This window comes from Choloepus didactylus, chromosome 19 (genome assembly GCF_015220235.1).
Source record: "Choloepus didactylus isolate mChoDid1 chromosome 19, mChoDid1.pri, whole genome shotgun sequence".
NCBI classification, from domain to species: Eukaryota; Metazoa; Chordata; class Mammalia; order Pilosa; family Megalonychidae; genus Choloepus; species Choloepus didactylus.
Window position 1 is genome coordinate 11,862,273 of NC_051325.1, and position 21,250 is coordinate 11,883,522.

Sequence of the window (21,250 nt, forward strand, 5' to 3'; positions counted from 1 at the left end):
ACGCATAACACTGGGTTCCAATGATTAATTTTTCTTGCAAATATTTTCTTTTATGGTGTTCAGCTCTAATTGTACAACAGCATCCCTGAGCTTTATGGACTCACTGTTACTTTCATGAGTTTGGAGATTGCTTTGAGGTTAAATAAAAAAATCTAAGCCCTGCCATTGATGTTTTTGTTTTCCCTTGGGGGGAAATGCAGTTGGCTTGGCTCAGTCCTGACAAGCTAATGGAAGTCGTTCTAATTTTTATTTAAGAAAAGGCAATTTTCATAAATGGTGTACCACTAATGGATCATGATCATCTATAAGCCCCACAGCAAATTACTCTTAATCCAGTTTGCTGTGTTGCCTTACCTGAGGGAAATAATACCCACCCTTCCTCTGGGCCAGCCTACTATTCACAGAGACTTCCTCAATATATATTAATCCTATCATTTATCTTTGTCAACTGAGAACAAAAATAATTTGTAGAAGAGTAAACAGAAGCCCACAGAAGAAGGGAGCTCAGCATTATTAAACAGCGGAAAGCAGGTGCTCACAAAGCCAAGCTTATTTTTATTGCAAAACTTGAGTAATTCTCCTTCTGCATCTGTGCATAGTAAATAAGAGTGGCAGAAAATCTAATATTTTAGAGGAAACTGAAATCACTTCAACTGAGGAATGAAGAGCAGACACTGGTGTTGTGTTTTTTTTTAAAAAATCAATCTGGAAATAGGAAATTAGGGTCCTCCAAAGGGCAGAAAGGAGAATAGAAAAGGCTTCATAGGAAACTTTCATTTAATTTGAACAATGCAAACTAATAAATATATTTCAGATATTCATTTTGCAGATCCAAGTCTGGGTCTGGATGTGTCTTCTTTCTTACCTGCAAACTTTCATGATTTAACAATCTGGTAGCACTAACTCTCCTGTTAATTAGTATTGAATTTAATAGTATTAACTTAATAATGCCACTAATACTAATATTAAGATTACCAATAATAACCTTTTTTTAGAGGCATCATATGCCAGACCACATTGTAAGCATTTTGTTGGAGTCCTCATAATGTTGTACAGATGAGGTGAAGAAACACAAGCGAATGAGCATCAGAGAAGGTAAATGGCATGTCCCATGGTTGAAAATGGTGGCCAGCCTTTATGAGCTCAAGCTGTATATCAGATACTGAGCCAACAAGCCTTTAAGGGAGATTGTACTATTTATCCCCATTTTACAATTGAGGAGGCAGGGGGTTGAGAATGTTTAAAGATGTACCCAAGCTGATAGAGTGAGTAGGTGGTTGAGCCAGAATTCAAAACCTCATTACCCTTTGATGTCTCATTAAGAAAACCCAAAGCAAAACAGACATTCCTGGTTATTTAAAACAAAACAAAACAATAAAACCCAAGATCAACCACACAGTGCCATGGCCAAGTAGATTGTGGGAAACCGCTCTTACTCTGAACTCCCCCTTCCTCCATCACTTCCATCCTTCTCCACCACCTTTTAATTCTTGTTTGAATTGTGGTTTGTGCCTAAGGTTGTCAGATGCCTCTATTGGCAGAGACTCCAACCTGATTTCTCAGAAATTCCAACTAAGAGATGATGTAGCCTCAGAAATGAAGAACTTGTATCTTTTTCAGCAAACCCCTGGCCACTGAGAATGAAACAATAGGTCAATAATGCCTATTTAGCAGAAATAGAATATCTTAGCTGCAAAGAAAATGAGCAGGCTGCACTAAACAGCTAGGTAAAGATGGAGGATTTTGTTCCATGTCAAATGAAACTGAACTGCAAGAATATAAAACTTGTTTTTAGTTATTCTCTCTACAGTTGGGCAATATGGTAGGAACACGAGCACGCTCGTATATTGGTAATCTATCCATTCATTAATTCATTCACTTAGCAACAAGTTATTGAAGGCCAAACCCTGGGGGAAAATCAAGTGAATTAAAACAAGATCCTCCTCTCAAAGGACTTAAGAGTTTACTTTGTTCCATATCTAATTAACACAAACCATTTAGCCCACCTATAAAATTATGTGTGCACAAACAACTGGTCTACCTCTTTTGTAAATCAAATTAGAGTCACAAATCAGATACACTTTGATTTGTATCAAAATATGATTGTCCATATTTTCTTCTGATATCTGAAATGGCAATTTCTAAGAATGTGGTTGACTGGGCAAAGTTGTGACAATAACCACCATCCCTCTCTACCATGCACAATTGAAGATGCACCATTGATGGGTGAGTTGCTGGGGCATATGACCAGTGTCCACAGATCCTGTCACATCTTGCAAATCTCTGATACCAGGGTTGGCTAAACACACAGCCCAGGGCCTTTCCCAAAGCATTCTGACTACAAATGTCCATCTGAATAATTCACCACGCCTCAGCTTTGGGCATTGTGGTCACCTCCAGTAAATCTGAACTCTATTATTATATTATATAATTTAAAAAAAAGGGCTACCAGATTTTGAACTTTCAGTGTGTTCCTGGCTCTGCCAAGTTCTTCACACAAGTAATTAATGGATCCTCAGAACAACCCTTAAGGTGCTTATTTCTGTTTCCATTATAAAGACGAGGAAATTGCTGTATAGAGAAGTGAAGCAACGTATCCATTATCACCCAGCTGGTGGGTGGCTGGGCAGGACTTTAAATCCAGATTTGTCTTATGTAAGAGCCAAGGCTGGGAACCATATGAAGTCATCTTGTGCACAATAGAATGTCTATCAATAAGTATTTTTGAATGATTTTGTAATGAATATTTACAATCTCATCTCTTAGTTCTAATCCTCCTTTGTCTTGACACATCAACTAGACAGAAATCGCGATTTTTAACCTACCCCCATTTAACAGATGCCTTGCGGGTCTGTTGGAGATTATATCACGGCTCCCACAAAAGACATGTTCAAGTCCTAACTCCCCATCCTGAAGTTGTGAACTCATTTGTAATAGAACCTTTGAAAATGCTATTATTAGTTAAGATGTGTCCACTCTGAATGAGGAGGTTTCTTAATCCAATATGAGTGAAATCCTTATAAGCAAAGGAAGTTGAACATGGTAGTAGACAGAAGTAGGAGAAAGAAGCGAGAGAGATACCCACGTGATAGGGGATTGTATCACCAGAATGCTATAGACTCTGAGAGAAAGCATGGCCTTGCTGTCACTTTGATGTTTTACTTCCAGCCTTCAGAACTGTGAGTCAATAAATTCCTGTGGTTTAAACCAACTAGTGTGTGGTATTTGTCATCACAGCACTGGCAAACCAAGATACAGTCTTGTTAGGAATCCCATTAGTTTCATGCTTTTATTAATTTTTCAGTTCCATTTCATTCTTCAAGGAAATATTTATTCAGCAGCTTTTGATTTCCTGGCTCTAGGTAGCATGGAAGCATCAGGAAAAAGCAGGTACAACTCTCTGCCCAGTGGCGCTTACATTTTAATGGAGTGTCATTATTACTTCTGTGGTGTCTTTAAGAAATGAAGTTTGTTGAGAAAGGACATAGCTTCATAGGGCTCTAATTAAGGGGAAACATACTATGATATACAAAATCCTTGTCATCATTATACAACCAAACAGAGAAAGAAATATTTGATTTCAGAGAAAGAGAATTCAGTGAACTGAGATTGCTTTTTAGTCAATGACATATATTACTTGATGCTGTATTTATAATGGCCCCCAATTTTGAACTTCTTGTATTTTATCCTAGTAGAATACATCTATTTTCCTGAAGATGACTATTTTAAACATAAAAGTTAAATAAGTTTACAGTGAGCATTCATCAAACCACTACCTACATTCTGTAATTAACATTTTAATATGCTTGCTTGCTTTATCACATATCCATTCCTGTAACCATCCATCAACCCATCTTATATTTTGACAAATCTACACATCTGAGAACATACCTGTTCTAGTTTGCTAATGCTGCTGTAATGCAAAACACCAGAAATGGATTGGCTTTTTTTTTAAATATTCATTTTATTGAGATATATTCACATACCATGCAGTCATACAAAACAAATCGTGCATTCGATTGTTCACAGTACCACTACGTAGTTGTACATTCATCACCAAAATCGATCCCCAACACCCTCATTACCACACACACAAAAATAACCAGAATAATAATTAAAATGAAAAAGAGCAACTAAAGTAAAAAAGAACACTGGGCGCCCTCATCTGTTTGTTTGTTTGTTTCCTTCCCCCACCTTTCCACTCATCCATCCATAAACTAGACAAAGGGGAGTGTGATCCCCATGGCACCCCCAATCCCACTGTCCCCCCTCATAAGCTACATTTTTGTACAATTGTCTTCAAGATTCATGGGTTCTGGGTTGTAGTTTGATAGTTTCAGGTATCTACCACCAACCTAAAAAGGGTTGTCTAAATTGTGTGTAAGAGTGCCCACCAGAGTGACCTCTCGGCTCCTTTTGGATTCTCTCTGCCACTGAAGCTTATTTCATTTCCTTTCACATCCCCCTTTTGGTCAAGAAGATGTTCTCCATCCCACGATGCCGGGTCTACATTCCTCCCCAGGAGTCATATTCCACGTTGCCAGGGAGATTCACTACACTGGGTGTCTGATCCCATGTAGAGGGGAGGGCAGTGATTTCACCTGCCAAGTTGGCTTAGCTAGAGAGAGAGGGCCACATCTGAGCAACAAAGAGGCATTCGGGAAGAGGCTCTTAGGCACAATTATAGGGAGGCCTAATCTCTCCTTTGCAGCAACAGTCTTCCCAAGGGCAAATCCCGTGGTAGAGGGCTCGACCCATCAAACCACCAGTCCCCTATGTCTGTGGGCATGTTAGCAACCATCGAGGTAGGGCAGGCCAATACCCCTGCATTCTCCACCAGCTCCTCAAGGGGGCTCGGCATGTTTTTTTCCTTTTTTTTTTTAACTTTTTTTTTCTGAATCAACTGTATGAAAACTAAAAAAATTTAAAAAAAAATTTAAAAAAAAAACAATACAATACAAGAACATTTCAAAGAGGCCCTAACAAGGGAGTAAGAAAAAGACAACTAACCTAAGATAAGTACTTTACTTCCAACATGTTCCTACTGTACCCCAAGAAAGTAACCTAATATAGCAACATTTCTGTGAACTTGGTCCTACTATACCCATCAGAAATTAACAGACCATAGTCATTCCTGGGCATTCCCAGAACATTAAATTTACCCACGATAGCTTATATGTTCTTCTTGGATTATTGTTCCCCCTTCCTTAATTGCTCTCTATCGCTAGTTCCCCTACATTCTACATTATAAACCATTCGTTTTACATTTTTCAAAGTTCACATTAGTGGTAGCATATAATATTTGTCTTTTTGTGCCTGGCTTATTTTGCTCAGCATTATGTCTTCAAGGTTCATCCATGTTGTCATATGTTTCACAACATCGTCCTTCTTACTGCTGTGTAGTATTCCATCGTGTGTATATACCACATTTTATTTATCCACTCATCTGTTGAAGGACATTTGGATTGTTTCCATCTCTTGGCAGTTGTGAATAATGCTGCTATGAACATTGGCGTGCAGATATCTGTTCGTGTCACTGCTCTCCGATCTTCCAGGTATATACTGAGAAGTGCAGTCTCTGGATCGAAGGGTATCTCTATATCTAGTTTTCTAAGGAACTGCCAGACTGACTTCCAGAGTGGCTGAACCATTATACAGTCCCACCAACAATGAATAAGAGTTCCAATTTCTCTACATCCCCTCCAACATTTGTATTTTCCTGTTTGTTTAATGGCAGCCATTCTGATTAGTGTTAGATGGTATCTCATTGTGGTCTTAATTTGCATCTCTCTAATAGCTAGTGAAGCTGAACATTTTTTCATGTGTTTCTTGGCCATTTGTATTTCCTCTTCAGAAAACTGTCTTTTCATATCTTTTGCCCATTTTATAATTCGGCTGTCTGTACTGTCGTCATTGAGTTGTAGGATTTCTTTATATATGCAAGATATCAGTCTTTTGTCAGATACATGGTTTCCAAAAAATTTTTTCCCATTGAGTTGGCTGCCTCTTTACCTTTTTTGAGAAATTCCTTTGAGGTACAGAAACTTCTAAGCTTGAGGAGTTCCCATTTATCTATTTTTTCTTTTGTTGCTTGTGCTTTGGGTGTAAAGTCTAAGAAGTGTCCGCCTAATACAAGGTCTTGAAGATGTTTTCTTACATTATCTTCTAGGAGTTTTATGGTACTTTCTTTTATATTGAGATCTTTGGTCCATTTTGAGTTAATTTTTGTGTAGGGGGTGAGGTAGGGGTCCTCTTTCATTCTTTTGGATATGGATATCCAACTCTCCCAGCACCATTTGTTGAAAAGACCATTATGACCCAGTTCAGTGACTTTGGGGGCCTTATCAAAGATCAGTCAGCCATAGATCTGAGGGTCTATCTCCAAATTCTCAATTTGATTCCATTGATCTATATGTCTGTCTTTGTGCCAGTACCATGCTGTTTTGACAACTGTGGCTTTATATTAAGCTTCAAAGTCAGGGAGTGTAAGTCCTCTCACTTGGTTTTTCTTTTGTAGAGTGTCTTTAGCAATTCGAGGCATCTTCCCTTTCCAAATAAATTTGATAACTAGCTTTTCCAAGTCTGCAAAGTAGGTTGTTGGAATTTTGATTGGGATTGCATTGAATCTGTAGATGAGTTTGAGTAGAATTGACATCTTAATGACATTTAGTCTTCCTATCCATGAACATGGAATATTTTTCCATCTTTTAAGGTCCCCTTCTATTTCTTTTAATAGAGTTATGTAGTTTTCTTTGTGTAGGTCTTTTACATCTTTGTTTAAGTTTATTCCTAGGTACTTGATTTTTTTAGTTGCTATTGAAAATGGTATCTTTTTCTTCAGTGTCTCTTCAGTTTGCTCATTTCTAGCATATAGAAACATTACTGACTTATGTGCATTAACCTTGCATCCCGCTACTTTGCTAAATTTTTTTATTAGCTCTAGTAGCTGTATCGTCGATTTCTTGGGGTTTTCCAGATATGATCATATCATCTGTAAACAATGACAGTTTTACTTCTTCTCCTCCAATTTGGATGCCTTTTATTTCTTTGTCTTGCCGGATTGCCCTGGCTAGCACTTCGAGCACAATGTTGAATAACAGTGGTGGTAGCGGGCATTCTTGTCTTGTTCCTGATCTTAGAGGGAAGGCTTTCAGTCTCTCACCATAGAGTACTATGCTAGCTGTGGGTTTTTCAAATATGCTCTTTATAATATTGAGGAAGTTTCCTTCAATTCCTACCTTTTGAAGTGTTTTTATCAAAAACGGATGTTGGATTTTGTCAAATGCTTTTTCAGCATCTATTGAGATGATCATTTGATTTTTCCCTTTCGATTTCTTAATGTGTTGTAATACATTGATTGATTTTCTTATGTTGAACCATCCTTGCATGCCTGGAATGAACCCCACTTGGTCATGGTGTATGATTTTTTTAATGTGTCTTTGGATTCGATTTGCAAGTATTTTGTTGAGGATTTTTGCATCTATATTCATTAGGGAGATTGGCCAGTAGTTTTCCTTTTTTTGTAGCATCTTTGCCTGCTTTTGGAATTAGATTTATGTTAGCTTCATAAAATGAGTTAGGTAGTGTTCCATTTTCTTCAATGTTTTGAAAGAGTTTAAGTAAGACTGGTGTCAATTCTTTTTGGAAAGTTTGGTAGAATTCCCCTGTGAAACCATCTGGCCCTGGGCATTTATTTGTGGGAAGCTTTTTTTTTTTTTTTTTTTTTAATCTCCATTTTATTGAGATATATTCACATACCACGTAGTCATACAAAACAAATCGTACTTTCGATTGTTTACAGTACCATTACATAGTGGTACATTCATCACCCAAATCAATCCCTGACACCTTCATTAGCACACACACAAGAATAACAAGAATAATAATTAGAGTGAAAAAGAGCAATTGAAGTAAAAAAGAACACTGGGTACCTTTGTCTGTTTGTTTCCTTCCCCTATTTTTCTACTCATCCATCCATAAACTAGACAAAGTGGAGTGTGGTCCTTATGGCTTTCCCAATCCCCTTGTCACCCCTCATAAGCTACATTTTTATACAACTGTCTTTGAGATTCATGGGTTCTGGGTTGTAGTTTGATAGTTTCAGGTATCCACCACCAGCTACCCCAATTCTTTAGAACCTAAAAAGGGTTGTCTAAAGTGTGCATAAGAGTGCCCACCAGAGTGACCTCTCGGCTCCTTTTGGATTCTCTCTGCCACTGAAGCTTATTTCATTTCCTTTCACATCCCCCTTTTGGTCAAGAAGATGTTCTCCGTCCCACGATGCCAGGTCTACATTCCTCCCCGGGAGTCATATTCCACGTTGCCAGGGAGATTCACTCCCCTGGGTGTCTGATCCCACGTAGGGGGGAGGGCAGTGATTTCACCTTTCAAGTTGGCTTAGCTAGAGAGACAGGGCCACATCTGAGCAACAAAGAGGCATTCGGGAGGAAGCTCTTAGGCACAACCATAGGGAGGCCTAGCCTCTCCTTTGCAGCAACCGTCTTCCAAAGGGTAAAACCTGTGGTAGAGGGCTCAACCCATCAAACCACCAGTCCCCTATGTCTGTGGTCATGTTAGCAACCACGGAGGTGGGGTAGGCGAATACCCCTATATTCTCCACAGGCTCCTCAAGGGGGCACTACATCTTTTTTTTTCCTTGTTTTTCTTTTCTTTTTTTTTTTTTTTTTTAACTTTCCCTTCTTTTTTAAATCAACTGTATGAAAAAAAAGTTAAAAAGAAAACAAACATAAAATAAAAGAACATTTCAAAGAGACCATAACAAGGGAGTAAGAAAAAGACAACTAACCTAAGATAACTGCTTAACTTCCAACATGTTCCTACTTTACCCCAAGAAAGTTACCTAATATAGCAACATTTCTGTGAACTTGCTCCTACTATATCCATCAGAAATTAACAGACCATAGTCATTCCTGGGCATCCCCAGAACGTTAAATAGCTTATCTGTTCTTGGATTATTGTTCCCCCTTCCTTAATTGCTCTCTATTGCTAGCTCCCCTACAATCTACATTATAAGCCATTTGTTTTACATTTTTCAAAGTTCACATTAGTGGTAGCATATAATATTTCTCTTTTTGTGCCTGGCTTATTTCGCTCAGCATTATGTCTTCAAGGTTCATCCATGATGTCATATGTTTCACGAGATCGTTCCTTCTTACTGCCGCGTAGTATTCCATCGTGTGTATATACCACATTTTATTTATCCACTCATCTGTTGAAATGAAGGACATTTGGGTTGTTTCCATCTCTTGGCAATTGTGAATAATGCTGCTATGAACATTGGCGTGAAGATATCTGTTCGTGTCACTGCTCTCCGATCTTCCGGGTATATACTGAGAAGTGCAGTCTCTGGATCGAAGGGTATCTCTATATCTAGTTTTCTAAGGAACTGCCAGACTGACTTCCAGAGTGGCTGAACCATTATACAGTCCCACCAACAGTGAATAAGAGTTCCAATTTCTCCACATCCTCTCCAGCATTTGTAGTTTCCTGTTTGTTTAATGGCAGCCATTCTAACCGGTGTTAGATGGTATCTCATTGTGGTCTTAATTTGCATCTCTCTAATAGCTAGTGAAGCTGAACATTTTTTCATGTGTTTCTTGGCCATTTGTATTTCCTCTTCAGAGAACTGTCTTTTCATATATTTTGCCCGTTTTATAATTGGGCCGACTGTACTATTGTCATTGAGTTGTAGGATTTCTTTATATATGCAAGATATCAGTCTTTTGTCAGATACATGGTTTCCAAAAATTTTTTCCCATTGAGTTGGCTGCCTCTTTACCTTTTTTGAGAAATTCCTTTGAGGTACAGAAACTTCTAAGCTTGAGGAGTTCCCATTTATCTATTTTCTCTTTTGTTGCTTGTGCTTTGGGTGTAAAGTCTAGGAAGTGGCCGCCTAATACACGGTCTTGAAGATGTTTTCCTACATTATCTTCTAGGAGTTTTATGGTACTTTCTTTTATATTGAGATCTCTGGTCATTTTGAGTTAATTTTTGTGTAGGGGGTGAGGTAGGGGTCCTCTTTCATTCTTTTGGATATGGATATCCAACTATCCCAGCCCCATTTGTTGAAAAGACCATTATGACTCAGTTCAGTGACTTTGGGGGCCTTATCAAAGATCACTCGGCCATAGATCTGAGGGTCTATCTCCAAATTCTCAATTCGATTCCATTGATCTATATGTCTATCTTTGTGCCAGTACCATGCTGTTTTGGCAACTGTGGCTTTATAATAAGCTTCAAAGTCAGGGAGTGTAAGTCCTCTCACTTCGTTTTTCTTTTTTAGAGTGTCTTTAGCAATTCGAGGCATCTTCCCTTTCCAAATAAATTTGATAGCTAGATTTTCCAAGTCTGCAAAGTAGGTTGTTGGAATTTTGATTGGGATTGCATTGAATCTGTAGATGAGTTTGGGTACAATTGACATCTTAATGACATTTAGTCTTCCTATCCATGAACATGGAATATTTTTCCATCTTTTAAGGTCCCCTTCTATTTCTTTTAGTAGAGTTATGTAGTTTTCTTTGTATAGGTCTTTTACATCTTTGGTTAAGTTTATTCCTAGGTACTTGATTTTTTTAGTTGCTATTGAAAATGGTATCTTTTTCTTGAGTGTCTCTTCAGTTTGTTCATTTCTAGCATATAGAAACATTACTGACTTATGTGCATTAGTCTTGTATCCCGCTACTTTGCTAAATTTGTTTATTAGCTCTAGTAGCTCTATCATCAATTTCTCAGGGTTTTCTAGATATAAGATCATATCATCTGCAAACAATGACAGTTTTACTTCTTCTTTTCCAAATTGGATGCCTTTTATTTCTTTGCCTTGCCGGATTGCCCTGGCTTGCACTTCCAGCACAATGTTGAATAACAGTGGTGATAGCGGGCATCCTTGTCTTGTTCCTGATCTTAGAGGGAAGGCTTTCAGTCTCTCACCATTGAGTACTATGCTGGCTGTGGGTTTTTCATATATGCTCTTTATCATGTTGAGGAAGTTTCCTTCAATTCCTACCTTTTGAAGTGTTTTTATCAAAAAGGGATGTTGGATTTTGTCAAATGCTTTTTCAGCATCTATTGAGATGATCAATTGATTTTTCCCTTTTGACTTGTTAATGTGTTGTAATACATTGATTGATTTTCTTATGTTGAACCATCCTTGCATGCCTGGAATGAACCCCACTTGGTCATGGTGTATGATTTTTTTAATGTGTCTTTGGATTCGATTTGCAAGTATTTTGTTGAGGATTTTTGCATCTATATTCATTAGGGAGATTGGCCGGTAGTTTTCCTTTTTTGTAGCATCTTTGCCTGATTTTGTTATTAGATTGATGTTAGCTTCATAAAATGAGTTTGGTAGTGTTCCCTTTTCTTCAGTGTTTTCAAAGAGTTTGAGTAAGATTGGTGTGAGTTCTTTCTGGAAAGTTTGGTAGAATTCCCCTGTGAAGCCATCTGGCCCTGGGCATTTATTTGTGGGAAGATTTTTGATGGCTGATTGGATCTCTTTGCTTGTGATGGGTTGGTTGAGGTCTTCTATTTCTTCTCTGGTCAGTCTAGGTTGTTCATATGTGTCCAGGAAATTGTCCATTTCCTCTACATTATCCAGTTTGTTGCCATACAGTTGTTCATAGTATCCTCTTAGAATTTTTTTAATTTCTTCAGAATCTGCAGTTATGTCACCTTTTTCATTCATTATTTTGTTTATATGGGTCTTCTCTCTTTTTGATTTTGTCAGTCTAGCTAGGGGCTTGTCAATCTTGTTGATCTTCTCAAAGAACCAACTTTTGGTGATATTTATCCTCTCTATTGTTTTTTTGTTCTCTATGTCATTTATTTCTGCTTTAATCCTTGTTATTTCTTTTCTTGTACTTGGTTTAGGATTGGTTTGCTGTTCATTTTCTAGCTTCTTCAGTTGATCCATTAGTTCTTTGATTTTGGCTCTTTCTTCCTTTTTAATATATACGTTTAGTGCTATAAATTTCCCCCTTAGCACTGCTTTTGCTGCATCCCATAGGTTTTGGTATGTTGTGTTCTCATTTTCATTCATCTCTATATATTTAGCAATTTCTCTTGCTATTTCTTCTTTAACCCAGTGATTGTTTAGGAGTGTGTTGTTTAACCTCCAGGTATTTGTGAATTTTCTAAGTCTCTGATGGTTATTGACTTCTAATTGTATTCCATTGTGGTCAGAGAATGTGCTTTGAATAATTTCAATCTTTTTAAATTTATTGAGGCTTGTTTTATGTCCCAGCATATGATCTATTCTGGAGAAAGTTCCATGAGCACTAGAAAAGTATGTGTATCCTGGTGATTTGGGATGTAATGTCCTGTATATGTCTGTTAAATCTAATTCATTTATCAGATTGTTTAGGTTTTCAATTTCCTTATTGGTCTTCTGTCTGGTTGATCTGTCTATAGGAGAGAGTGATGTGTTGAAGTCTCCCACAATTATTGTGGAAACATCAATTGCTTCCTTTAGTTTTGCCAGCGTTTCTCTCATGTATTTTGTGGCACCTTGATTGGGTGCATAGACATTTATGATTGTTATTTCTTCTTGCTGAATTGCCCCTTTTATTAGTATGTAGTGGCCTTCTTTGTCTCTCAAAACATCCCTGCATTTGAAGTCTATTTTATCTGAGATTAATATTGCTACACCTGCTTTCTTTTGGCTGTAGCTTGCATGAAATATTTTTTTCCATCCTTTCACTTTCAGTTTCTTTGTGTCCCTGTGTCTAAGATGAGTCTCTTGTATGCAACATATTGATGGTTCATTTTTTTTGATCCATTCTGCGAATCTATATCTTTTAATTGGGGAGTTTAATCCATTTACATTCAACGTTATAACCGTGAAGGCATTTCTTGAATCAGCCATCTTATCCTTTGGTTTATGTTTGTCATATTTTTCCCCTCTGTCTATTAATATCCTTTATTATACCCATACCGAATCTCTTTAGTACTGAACCTTTCTCCAAGTCTCTCTGTCCTTTCTTTGTTTCTCTGTCTGTAGGGCTCCCTTTAGTATCTCCAGTAGGGCAGGTCTCTTGTTAGCAAATTCTCTCAGCATTTCTTTGTCTGTGAAAAATTTAAGCTCTCCCTCGAATTTGAAGGAGAGCTTTGCTGGATAAAGTATTCTTGGCTGGAAATTTTTCTCACTCAGAATTTTAAATATATCGTGCCACTGCTTTCTTGCCTCCATGGTGGCTGCTGAGTAGTCACTACTTAGTCTTATGCTGTTTCCTTTGTATGTGGTGAATTGCTTTTCTCTTGCTGCTTTCAGAACTTGCTCCTTCTCTTCTGTGTTTGACAGTGTGATCAGTATATGTCTCGGAGTGGTTTTATTTGGATTTATTCTATTTGGGGTTCGCTGAGCATTTATGATTTGTGTATTTATGTTGTTTAGAAGATTTGGGAAGTTTCCCCCAACAATTTCTTTGAATACTCTTCCTAGACCTTTACCCTTTTCTTCCCCTTCTGGGACACCAATGAGTCTTATATTTGGACGTTTCATATTATCTATCATATCCCTGAGGTCCATTTCGATTTTTTCAATTTTTTTCCCCATTCTTTCTTTTATGCTTTCATTTTCCATTCTGTCATCTTCGAGGTCACTGATTCGTTGTTCAACTTCCTCTAGTCTTGTACTATGAGTGTCCAGAATCTTTTTAATTTGGTCAACAGTTTCTTTAATTTCCATAAGATCATCCATTTTTTTATTTAGTCTTGCAATGTCTTCTTTATGCTCTTCTAGGGTCTTCTTGATTTCCTTTATCTCCCGTACTATGGTCTCATTGTTCATCTTTAGTTCTTTGAGTAGCTGCTCTAGGTGCTGTGTCTCTTCGGATCTTTTGATTTGGGTGCTTTGGCTTGGGTTATCCATATCATCTGGTTTTTTCATATGCTTTATAATTTTCTGTTGTTTTTGGCCTCTTGGCATTTGCTGAACTTGATAGGGTTCTTTTAGGATTTGTAGACCAATTGAAGTCCTTATCTCTAATTTATCAGATCTACAGCTTCGTGGAGTACACTTTCTCTAACTAACCAGCAGGTGGCGTCCACTAGCCACCTGTTCTCCACAAGCCAGTTCTCCCCTGCTTAGCCTTTTTGGTGAGTGGGGGAGTGAGTCTTGTGGGGTCCAATTGGTGTACCAAGCTTGCGTGTGTAGTTGGTGTTGCCCGCCCTGTATATGGGGCGTGTTCCTGGGCAGTCAGGGACGGGGGGTGGCTCTAACAATCAAATCTCCCTGGTGATCCTAGATTTTTAAGGCTGCTGCAATAGTCTAATCCTTCAGTTCAGTCCTGCCACAGTTTGTCTCTGCCACTGACCCACAAGTCCTTGGTATTGGCGTATGGCTCCTGAGACTTGCAAGTGGGCCCCTCTTCCAGGCTGTGCACCCCCTGGTCCTCTGTTGAGGGATGACTGTGCTATGTCACAGGTGAGTGCCGTCCCCCCAGAGCAGTTCTGGGCTGCTGGGCTCTGTAGGGAGGCTCCCAGTCTGCTGAAATGATGGCTGATTGGGGCTTTGTTAATTCACACTGCTCTACCTTCCCAACTCTGGGACAATCAGCTGAGGTTGCAGGGAAGGCTAATGACCACGCCCAGTTTTGTGGTGTGTGCCTGTTATTTGAAGCACTTCCGTCACACTGGGTTGTCTGGGGCAGCTCTGGGCTATGGGGCTGGCGATGGGCAGGAGTGTTTCCTGTCCACCAGGATGATGGCTGTGAGTGGACACCCCCCTTTTCTTGGGAAGTTGTGGTGTTTAGTGAATTTTCTCAGCCACTGGATTATTGCGTTTTGTCTCAGAGCTCTCCTAGTTCTGCTCTTGACTTGACCTGCCCAAATTACAAGTCTTTGAAGCTTTCTGTATTGGGCTTCTTACAGTAATTGTTTTAGAAAAAGAGAAAAGGATTAAAAAAAGAAAAAGGGCCCTCCTCAGAGATCTAATGGGTTATTGAAATGCTAAGAGACAAAGCAACCAGGGCCATTAAGGAAAGGTCCACAGGGCAGAGAGATCAGCTTTTCTTCGGGATTTGCATATGTGCCTCAGGGCCCTTCCCCTTTCTATGTTCACCAGAACTCCAAAAATCCTCCGCTTTTATTTTGGAGTTTTTCGTGTTGTTTTTTTTCTCTATGCCTGTCTCCTCTCTGCTGGGCTGGCTGCTCTCAGATTCTCTGGTGTCTGGTCTCAGTCTATCTATGGTTGGAGTTTGGATCAGTAGAATGAGATTCCGATAAGGGCTGCCACTGCAGTTCTCCCTTCTCCTTCCCGGAGCTGACAGCCCCTCCTCCCACGGGACTGAGCCTGGCAGGGAGGGGCGCGGGTCCCCTGGCCGCAAAAACTTAAAGATTTCGCTGATCTCAGCAGTTCCACATTTTCAAGAGTGTTGTATGAAGTATGCCCAAAGTCAGATTGCTTTGTGGTGTCCAGTCCACGCAGTTCCTGGCTTTCTACCTACTTTCCTGGAGGAGTAACTAAAACATACAGCTCACCAGTCTGCCATCTTGCCCCGCCTCCGCCGGGAAGCTTTTTGATCACTGATTGGATCTGTTTGCTTGTGATTGGTTGGTTGAGGTCTTCTGTTTCTTCTCTGGTCAGTCTAGGTTGTTCATATGTTTCCAGGCAATTGTCCATTTCCTCTACATTATCCAGTTTGTTGCCATACAGTTGTTCATAGTATCCTCTTAGAATTTTTTTATTTCTTCGGGATCTGCAGTAATGTCACCTTTCTCATTCATTATTTTGTTTATATGGGTCTTCTCTCTTTTTTATTTTGTCAGTCTAGCCAGGGGCTTATCAATCTTGTTGATCTTCTCAAAGAACCAACTTTTGGTGTTATTTATCCTCTCTATTGTTTTTTTGTTCTCTATGTCATTTATTTCTGCTTTAATCCTTGTTATTTCTTTTCTTGTACTTGGTTTAGGATTGGTTTGCTGTTCATTTTCTAGCTTCTTCAGTTGATCCATTAGTTCTTTGATTTTGGCTCTTTCTTCCTTTTTAATATATGCATTTAGTGCTATAAATTTCCCCCTCAGTACTGCTTTTGCTGCATCCCATAGGTTTTGGTATGTTACGTTCTCATTTTCATTCGTCTCTATATATCTGGCAATTTCTCTTGCTATTTCTTCTTTAACCCATTGATTGTTTAGGAGTGTGTTGTTTAACCTCCAGGGATTTGTGAATTTTCTAAGTCTCTGATGGTTATTGACTTCTAATTGTATTCCATTGTGGTCAGAGAATGTGCTTTGAATAATTTCAATCTTTTTAAATTTATTGAGGCTCGTTTTATGTCCCAGCATATGGTCTATTCTGGAGAAAGTTCTGGGAGCACTAGAGAAGTATGTGTATCCTGGTGATTTGGGATGTAATGTTCTATATATGTCTGTTAAATCCAATTCATTTATCAGATTGTTGAACAGGCTGCTCTTTCCCAGTTGCTTTGGCTTCACTGCCTTATCAAAGATCAGTTGTCCATAGATGTAAGGGTCTACTTCTGAACACTCAATTCGATTCCATTGATCAATATATCTGTCCTTATGCCAGTACCATGCTGTTTTGAGCACTGTAGCTTTGTAATATGCTTCAAAGTCAGGTAGTGTGAGACCTCCCGCTTCATTCCTCTTTCTCAAGACATTTTTGGCTATTTGGGGCACCTTACCCTTCCAAATAAATTTAGTTATTGGTTTTTCTATTTCTGTAAAGTAAGTTGTTGGGATTTGAATTGGTATTGCATTGAATCTGTAAATCAGTTTAGGTAAAATTGCCATCTTAACTATATTTAGTCTTCCAATCCATGAATATCGTATGTTCTTCCATTTTTTCAGGTCGTGTTCAATTTCTTTTAGCAGTTTCTTATAGTTTTCTATGTAAAGGTCTTTTGCGTCCTTGGTTAAGTTTATTCGTAAATACTTGATTCTTTTGGTTGCTATTGTAAATGGGATTTTTTTCTTGATTTCCTCCTCTTGTTGCACATTACTTGTGTATAGTAACACTACAGATTTTTGCATGTTGATCTTGTAGCCTGCTACTTTACTGTATTCATTGACTAGTTCTAGTAGCTTTGCTGTAGATTTTTCTGGATTACCTACATATAGAATCATGTCATCTGCAAATAGTGAAAGTTTTACTTCTTCCTCTCCAATTTGGATGCCTTTTATTTCTTTTTCTTGCCTAATTGCTCTAGCAAGAACTTCCAGCACAATGTTGAATAACAATGGTGATAGTGGGCATCCCTGTCTTGTTCCTGATCTTAGAGGAAAAGCTTTCAGTCTCTCCCCATTGAGTGTGATGTTAGCTGTGGGTTTTTCATATATTGCCTTTATCATGTTGAAAAAGTTGCCTTCTATTCCTATCCTTTGAAGTGTTTTCATCAGGAAAGGATGTTGAATTTTGTCAAATGCCTTTTCTGCGTCAATCGAGATGATCATGTGGTTCTTCTGCTTTGATTTATTGATGTGGTGTATTACATTAATTGATTTTCTTGTGTTGAACCAGCCTTGCATACCTGGAATAAATCCCACCTGGTCATGGTGTATAATTCTTTTAATGTGTGGCTGGATTCGATTTGCAAGTATTTTGTTGAGGATTTTTGCGTCTATATTCATTAAAGAAATTGGTCTATAATTTTCTTTTTTTGTAGTATCTTTGCCTGGTTTTGGTATTAGGGTGATGATGTCTTCATAGAAAGAGTTAGGTAGCTTTCCCTCTTCTTCAATTTTTTTGAAGAGATTGAGCAGGATTGGTACTAATTCATTCTTGAATGCTTGGTAGAATTCACATGTGAAACCATCTGGTCCTGGGCTTTTCCTTTTTGGGAGCTTTTTGATGACTTACTCAATCTCTTTACTTGTGATTGGTTTGTTGAGGTCATCTATTTCTTCTTGAGTTAATGTTGGTTGTTTATGATTTTCTAGGAAGTTGTCCATTTCATCTAAGTTGTCTAGTTTATTAGCATATAGTTGCTCATAGTATCTTCTCATTATCTCCTTAATTTCTGCAGGGTTGATAGTTATATTTCCTTTCCCATTTCTGATTGCATTTATTTGCATCTGCTCTCTCTTTTTTTGTTGTTAGCCTAGCCAGTGGTCCATTGATTTTATTGATTTTCTCAAAGAACCAACTTCTGGTTTTGTTGATTCTCTCTATTGTTTTCCTGTTCTCAATTGCATTTATTTCTACTCTAATCTTTGTTATTTCTTCCCTTCTGCTTGCTTTGGGGTTAGTTTGCTGTTCTTTCTCTAATTCCTCCAGGTGAGCAGTTAACTCTTCAATTTTTGCTCTCTCTTCTCTTTTAATATAGGCATTTAGGGCAATAAATTTCCCTCTCAGCACCGCCTTTGCTGCATCCCATAAGTTTTGATAAGTTGTGTTTTCATTGTCATTTGCCTCGAGGTATTTACTAATTTCTCTTGTAATTTCTTCCTTTACCCACTGGTTTTCTAAGAGGGTGTTGTTTAGCCTCCATATGTTTGTGAATTTTATGACCTTGTGCCTTTTATTAATTTCCAACTTCATTCCATTGTGGTCTGAGAAAGTGTTTTGTATAATATCAATATTTTTAAATTTGTTGAGACTTGCTTTGTGACCCAACATGTGGTCTATCCTAGAGAATGTTCCATGAGCACTTGAGAAAAAAGTGTATCCTGCTGTTGTTGGATGTAGTGTTCTATAAATGTCTGTCAAGTCTAGTTCATTTATCATACAATTCAACATCTCTGTTTCTTTAGTGATCCTCTGTCTAGATGTTCTATCCATTGATGAGAGTGGTGTATTGAAGTCTCCAACTATTACTGTAGAGGTATCTATTTCTCCTTTCAGTGATCGCAGTGTTTGCCTCATGAATTTTGGGGCATTCTGGTTTGGTGCATAAATATTTATGACTGTTATGCTTTCTTGATGAATTGACCCTTTTATTAATATATAGTGTCCTTCTTTGTCTCTTTTAATTGTTTTGCTTTTGAATTCTAACTTGTCTGATGTTAATATAGCTACTCCCACTTTTTTCTGGTTGTTGTTTGCATGAAATATCTTTTTCCAACCTTTCACTTTCAGTCTATGTTTGTCCTTCTGTCTAAAGTGAGTTTCTTGTAGACAGCATATAGATGGGTCCTGTTTTTTAATCCATTCTGCCAGTCTGTGTCTTTTTATTGGGGAGTTTAATCCATTTACATTTAGTGTTATTACTGTAAGGGCAGTACTTTCTACTACCATTTTGTTTTTTGGATTTATATGTCATATCTTATTTTTTCCTCTCCTTTTACCTTTCCTGATAATCTTCATTTCTGCACTCTTCTCCAACTCTCTCTCTCCTGTCTTTTCCTATCAGCCTGTAGCACTCCCTTTAGTATTTCTTGTAGTGCTGGTCTCTTATTCACAAACTCTCTCAGTGTCTGTTTGTCTGAAAATGTTTTAATCTCTCCCTCATTTTTGAAGGAAAGTTTTGCTGGATATAGAATTCTTGGTTGGCAGTTTTTCTCTTTCAGTATCTTAAATATATCATGCCACTGTCTTCTTGCCTCCATGGTTTCTGCAGAGAAATCTGTAAATAGTCTTATTGACCTTCCCTTGTATGTGATGGATTGCTTTTCTCTTGCTGCTTTCAGAATCCTCTCTTTGTCTTTGACATTGGACAATCTGACTAGTAAGTGTCTTGGAGTAGGTCTATTGGGATCTATTCTATTTGGGGTACATTGTACTTCTTGAATCTCTAATTTTCTGTCTTTTATAAGAGTTGGGAAATTTTCAGTGAATATGTCTTCTATTACTCTTTCTGCCCCTTTTCCCCTCTCTTCTCCTTCTGGGATACCCATAACACGTATAGTTGTGCATTTCATGTTGTCACTCAGCTCCCTAAGACCCTGCTCATATTTTTCCATTTTTTTCACCATCTGTTCTTTTGTGTGTATGAATTTGAATGACCTGTCTTCCAGTTCACTGATCCTTTCTTCTGCCTGTTCAAATCTACTGTTGTGTCCCTCCATTGTGTTTTTCATCTCCTCCATTGTGGCCTTCATTCCCATGAGTTCTGCCATTTGTTTTTTTAAGTTTATGGATTCTTCTTTATGATCAGCCAGTGTCTTCTTTATATCCTTCAGCTCTTTTGCTATATCTTCCTTCATTTCATCAAATTTATTTAGCATTAGTTGCCTCCACTCCTGTGTCTCAACTGAGCTATTAGTTTGTTCCTTTGGCTGGTCAATGTTTTCGTGTTTCCTGGTATGGCTTGTTATCTTAAGTTGTCTAGGCATCTGATTTTCTTGATTAGTTTATTTTGGAGCTTGTTTTCTGTCTTTTACCTAGTGGTTTTCTTGTTGGTTGGCTTTGTTCTCTGGCCTCTGTTATTCAGTTCAACTTATTCTAGAACTCTAACTTAGGTTCTATTTAGTTGATCAGAATTTTTCCCCTCTTGTTTTTTCTGTTTCTTGCTCTGCCTCTATGTAACCTTTTTGTGAGTGGGTCTCCTCAGATATGGTCGACCCTAGTCAGATTTTCCCAGTCTAGTGAGGCCCAGGTCTCATTGGGAGGATATGGAGTTTTCCTGAGAATGAGACCCTCCTATGAAGCCTTTAGAATTGGTGCTTTTCCTCTCCTGTCCAGCAGGTGGCGCTGGCCAGCCCGCAGCTCCCCCACCAGTGTAAGGAGGTATGGAGCCTTTAGTTCTCCTGGTGACTCTGATCTTGTCAGGGACGTGGCTGACTGAAGCCAGAATCTGAATTCCAGCCCCTGGGGTCTGAATTCCCAGAAGGAGGACTGCCAGTTGAGCTGGACCTCCCTCCACTCTCCCAGTCCTCACAACTCCAGTTGTCTCTCAGGGGCACTATTCCCTTCTCTCTCCTCTTTGAGGCCTCTCCAGGTAGATTCCTTGGTCAGCCTGAGTTGCCAATTAAAGACGGGGGTGGAGGCCTTCAGTAGTGATTACGGAATTCAAAGACACTGTGGGTACTCTGTCTCCCCCAAGCTCAGCCTAGTCCCTCAACCTGGGCTTTCCGATAGAAAATAACCACATATATTACTTTTAGATTAAAAAAAAAAAAAGTAGAAAAGAAATCAAGAAAAAGAAAAAAGGAAAAAAATAAAAATAAAAAAGAGTCTCTTTTAAAAGTCTTTCCCCAGCCTGGAAGTTTTGTCAGTGTCAGAATAGAGCATTTAAAGATATGCTTTGGGCTATTGTCTGATAATTACTCTCCAACTGCTTCAGTTCCACCCCTGCCTGGGGCTATTGAAATGCAAAAAGATAAGGGATCA

At 38.5% G+C, this 21,250-nt stretch overlaps 1 protein-coding gene across 6 annotated transcripts in view; it reads left to right on the forward strand.

Annotated features, from left to right (window-relative positions):
• Nucleotides 1-21,250, forward strand: part of LOC119515882 (14-3-3 protein beta/alpha-like) — a 159,276-nt gene that overhangs the window by 9,345 nt on the left and 128,681 nt on the right. The window lies entirely within an intron of this gene.